General features: G+C 46.6%; 1 long non-coding RNA gene across 1 annotated transcript; it reads left to right on the top strand.

The window, feature by feature from the left end:
* The first annotated feature begins 3666 nt into the window (after positions 1-3666).
* LOC138497255 (uncharacterized) lies at positions 3667-5201 on the top strand. Its single transcript, XR_011278590.1, has 3 exons — positions 3667-3767; positions 4513-4672; positions 4792-5201. It is a non-coding gene; the product is annotated as an uncharacterized lncRNA (long non-coding RNA).
* The last annotated feature ends 594 nt before the right edge of the window (positions 5202-5795 follow it).

The raw sequence follows: 5795 nt of genomic DNA, 5'->3' as shown, positions 1-5795 counted from the left end.
AGCCTGTACCACCTGTGAAAAGGAATGAAACAAACTGTTTTTAAATGACCAAGATAAGTTTAATAAACGTTTGTTGTCAATGACAATTCTTGTAACTAATGGCATTCTGCTCGGACAAATGCTATCTAGACACTGCACACTATTGAAAGACTTTCATGCGTTACAATGATATTTAGATGTAATTTTGGATATAGTAGAAGACCATGAAATAAGAGTGGCATCACAAGCAGAGTATACTTACTCGTTACTCGTATTACGAGGACGAACAGTTGCGCGAAGTTTGTGCATAAGCACCATCATTATCCTCAAAATGGACCGTGTGAGGCAGGCTGCCCTGAAGTCTGGCAGCTCGGTGATGCATTGCGGTCGTGGCTCGCCTTCCGAAATGTAGGCTACGCATCCCGAGTTTTCACAGCAGCAGCAGTTCTCCTCCTCGGTCGGCATTAGCTCTCACCGATTGCATGTGCACCAGGTGGAAACACCGTCCATGCGACTAGGTCCAGTGTCTTCATCCGTTGATTCGTCCTGCCAACAGCCCCATCGTTTTCGCGTGTTTCCCTTTCCAGTAGTTCCTCCTCGGTGTACTCGGGCTCGTACATGTAGGGCATTATTGTATCCATTGTGTGTTGCACAAACTAAAATAATTGATAGCGGTGGTACTGGTATCTGTCCACACGGGCTACAAGCAACGAAGGTAGCTGACCAGAGCACAGAAACAAGTCACAGAATACTCAAAGTAACACAGAAAGAGGAATGGAATCGAAAATCTGCTGCTTTATGTTGTGAAACGGTCTGTTTATACTTATTGAGGAAAGAGGCGTCCTGCCATTTCCATGGCGACACGTCATTAGCTGAAGCGCAGCGAATGTTGACACGAGACGTGCTTTGGCGTTGTGAAATGGGCAGTAAGCGTCTGCTGATGACAGGCTCAGGGGCAGAGGATATGATTTAGTGCCGCAAAAGCAGGTCAGCCAGGGCGATGGGGGAAATAATAGGATTATCACAAAATGGCAGCTCCCTGGTGCCTGTTTTCGCGTGCGTTTAATGGACGAAAACTCGGGTAAGGTCCATAGGAAATATTTCTAAAATCGAGCGACTTAGGCTTGAAAACACATGGCCGACCCATAGGGGCAATAAAAATTTTTGACTGAACCATTCCTTTACACAGGGACGAAAGGCAATCCCTCGGCAACCTCAACTCGGACAAAACCATAACCATAAAACCAGCCGTCAAGGGATGTGGGATTGTGGTGATGAACACCGAAGACTACAACAAAGAATGCCAGCGACTCCTAGATGACACCACCTCGTACAAAAAACTCAACAGGGACCCCACGCAACGCTTACAAGATGAAATTAACAATGTCTCACGAAACACGCCGAAGAAGAAGGTTGGACATGGCCCGATGAACGCAGTTTACTCAATAAAACGCACCCCAGGACACCAGCCTTTTACATTTTGCCTAAAATACATAAACATGCCACTAAACCACCCGGCCGACCCATTGTTTCAGCCTGTGACTCTCTTCTAGATCATCTCTCACTATACACTGACCACTTCATGAAACCTTTCGTTGGCAAAATGCAATCTTACATCAAGGACAGCACAGAAACCATTAAGATTTTGGTAACTGTAAATCTCACTTTCGACTCCATCCTTGTCACCATGGACGTCGAGGCCCTGTACACCTCCATCCCGCAACAAGAAGGACTACAAGCACTTGCCACTTGTCTCGAAAAAAGGATGGACACAACAACTACTCCCATGAACTTCATTCTCGAGTGCATACGAATAGCCATGGGAGAAAAGTTTTTCTGTTTGGCCAACAGACCTATCAACAAATCAAAGGCGTAAGCATGGGGTCGACGTTCGCCCCTGACATAGCGAAACTCTACATGGCCCAGTACGAGGAGGACAATATCTACCACAGCAACAACCCATACAGAGATCATATAAAATTATGGAGGCGCTACATTGACGACTTCCTCTTGATTTGGCAAGGCAGCAAGGATCAACTTCTGGACTTTCACCACTGGCTGAATCTACGGAACACCCACATCAGGTTCACCATAGCCTGGGATTTTCAAGCCATCAATTTCCTCGATTTACACATTTACCGTTCTGGCGACTTGTTGAAAACAGAACTCCTCAGGAAACCCACAGACAGAAAGAGTCTCCTTCATATCTCCAGCTACCATCCCCAAGGGCTGAAATACAACTCCCCTATGGGCAATTCCTCTGCATCCGTAGGAACTGCACGGACAAAGAGAAATTCGAACTACACGCCAAACAGCTGCAAACACGTCAAGGGCAGAGGGGCGACCCAAGGAAATCCATTGGAATGGCCAAGAAAAGAGCGGCAAACACCGACTGCACCATCTGTTTTACCACGAGAAGCAAAGATCCCATTGACAGGACTGTCTGTGTCACCACGTTCAACCACGTGAGCAATCTTATCAAGACCACAATCAACAAGCACTTGATTGAAAACGAGGGCAGCCTAGCAAATAAATCCCTATTCGCTTTAAAAAAAAAACAGAAACCTCAGAGACCACTCTGGTTCACACATTTCTTGAACCCACCAAGACACCCACCACTCTGCGGAATCTTCCACCAGTCGTGGGACATTACAGCTGCGGCCATTGCGTCGCATGCCGTTACACCACAACCAGGAAAACCTTCACCCACAAGGATTTCAGACATGTGATCTACGCCATCAGATGCCCATGTAACCTTGTCTACATCGGAAAAACCATCAGGCCCGTCAAACAGAGGATTAATGAACATAGATCCTGCATCAAAAATCTGGTACAAGACAAACCCTTGTTCGAAAACTTTAGTAAAAAAGGCCACACACACAAACAATTCACATAGACCATCCTACAACTACAGCCACAGAGACGCGGAGGTGACATCAACCTAACCCTCATCAAACTCGAACAGAAATGGGTGCATAGACTTGATTCAGTCTGAAATGGTTTAAACATCACCGTGGAATGGAAACACTTCTGGGAGTAAACCCCCCTCAGGCTATTCCGTGTTCCATCCCACCAGAGCTCTCCCAGGAGTCCATACACCTGTAGACCCCTTTGTTGTCTTTAGCATTCTAGACCCCCTAGACACGCATACCTTCAATATTGATGTATGATGCATGCAAATTCCTTTATGTGATTCAGTTGTTTCAATATGCACAATACTTTGACCATCCATGTACTCATGTTCAGCTTGTGCTGTCCTTAGGTAGGATTGCTGGTTATACAGTTGTTTACACCTGACTATGTTTTATGCAACTGCCAACACACGCGCATTTCTCCAGCTATTGATGTCCTGGTTTAGGGGTGTTTATTCTGTTGTTCGCTCACATGTGGCAACACTACATGCATTTGTGAACACACCCACTTGATCCACCACTAATCAGACTGTCGCCAGCCCGGCCAGGGCACATATTTGACTACATCTCCCATGACCACTAGGGAGCTCTGTAGTCCGTGCCTCGTCTCAGAACACTACGCCTCTCTTTCATTTCCCAAGGCAGCCGTTTTGCCTTTCGGTTTTTGGTCCGACTCTCATTGGCTACTTCTCTGAACTATGTGAACAGCAGTGATTGGACCAGGCCTACTCTTCCTGGCCTGATGCGCACACCCTCCTCCCCATTTGCTCCCCAGCCTCTTGTGGGCGGATTGTTACTAGGGCGCACGTCCTGATTCCCACAGCAAACATTGCATGCTGTTGATGCCTCGGTGACGCCCGCACCACCTTACTAACGGTAAACTTTTTGTAGCCTCGTTCTTTGACATGTAATCCTCCAGTGGGATGCTCACTTGTTGGTATACGACCACATCACGTTTATGCACTTCGTATTTGGTACCTCCACGTAGGCAGGTGTTTTAATTTCACTTTCGCTTTTACGAATTGTCGTGTTGGTCCACGCTGCACGGCTCTCTTAGACTCAGCACCAACACTGGTTTTTCTAATCTCCCACCGGGGAGACACAACCCAATTTACTGCTTCACCACACAGTGGCCCAGAGCTCCTCACCACACTCGTGAGTCCTGTCACTCGTGCCTTGACTATCACCAAACTTTAGTCACTGGACAACAGCACCACTATGTTGCCTCCAGACACACACGCCGCCCATACGAGCACCATCCATGGTGGTCCCTAGCACCATGGTGAGGCCAGACTATACAGTGGGCCCCGTGGTATTGACCCATTCATGTCCGCACTAGCACCATCCATGGGTGCTTTTCTCATCCATAGCGGAGATTCCCATCAGAGGGTGTCCTCACCCACTACCATGTCGGGGCACGACACCCTCTATGCCCGTGCTCCAGGCCAACATGAGCACTCACTATCACCACTAAATAGCTTGTCCAGTGGAAGACCAACCTCTTGTGGTACCCCCGCTTCACTACTAGGACCCACCTAGGTCACTGGAACACTCACCAATGTAACCAGCAACACATCCTTTTTGGGTGAGACTGACATTTTGTGGTCCTCCCTCCTTTTAGAACTGGAACCTACACAGGCCCTCTTCCAGCCTCTGGGACCCTGAAACAAGTCTATCCATCAGGAACCCGCTGCTACCCCAGAGTGCATTATGCACCCACAGTCCAGAAATCAATAAAGGATTGTCCACACACAGCATCACCACTGCTACACCAGCAGAAGGTAAGCTGTATACTGATACACCTTTTGATGTATCATCATGGCAATACTCAGCCATTAATAATTAATCCTTAAATTACTGAAATACCCCGAGATCCTGACAGCTTCCATCTCACCCACAGATATAACGGACAGAACTACATCTCGCGTCCATCCTGATGAAGGCCAACACTATGATGGGCTTGAATCCAGCCCCCCATGGCCGAAACACTCCAGTGTCGATCACCTGTGACACAAGTGTATGAACCATGTTTTGTCTATGTTCTGTAGATAGTGTTGTGTACACTTTTGTGTTAATCACCCCCTGGACTACTCTCTGTCCTGGGTGCACCTTGTTCAACTGTAGGTTTACCCTACTGTCATTTGTGCTTGTGCCCTTTTGTGGAGATTTTACCTCGACATTATAGAGGTTGATACTTACCTGTATTTCCATTGTATATAATCACACCTCTCCGTTGTCACTTTCGTGCCTATCGAAAGTTGTGTAAATAATTGAGAAATCATCTTTAAAAAAAATGTTGTGTTTTGAAATAAATTCACATGTTCAAAACCACGCAGCTGTTTGTAGGATCTCTCATCCTGATTTTTTAATATTTATGCATGGCATCCAATCCTTATCACTTGGGAGTTTTGCGATTTTTCAAACAGAAACAGTTATTTTTATCTGCTTAACCTCTGTCTCCTTAAATATCCAAGACCAAAGTAGAAGTCAATGGGCATTTTATGGTCAATGGGCTATTTATTAGCGGGCCTCTGTCTGAATTCGCCAACTGTGATATGATAAATTCTCTCAGACTTGGTTAATCCCAGATTGCTGACATCTATGTCCACACCAGCATCGCCTGACATTGGGGCGCGCAGCTGGCTGTGCACCCCTAGAGGGCCAACACTAATGCTATGAAGAGAACATGACATTGCTGGATGCATAAAGAGCTCTGGTGCCTGCCTTGTGCTGATTTCTTAGAAGTGCAGCTTGGCACGTGCTTTGCCTTTCACAGTAGCTGCCCATGGTGTTAATCTCTCTGGAAGGAGAGCTGACTTGTGTGTTTTCTTCATGTTTTCGTGTGAAGTGGCATGCTTTGTTTGGTGAGATGTAAGACTTTTTTCCCTATAATGGAGCTTTTCC

Source organism: Ambystoma mexicanum, chromosome 1p (genome assembly GCF_040938575.1).
Source record: "Ambystoma mexicanum isolate Mex_15411 chromosome 1p, UKY_AmexF1_1, whole genome shotgun sequence".
NCBI classification, from domain to species: Eukaryota; Metazoa; Chordata; class Amphibia; order Caudata; family Ambystomatidae; genus Ambystoma; species Ambystoma mexicanum.
Note: the sequence above shows the minus strand (reverse complement) of the source record. Positions and strands in the feature narration are given on the sequence as shown.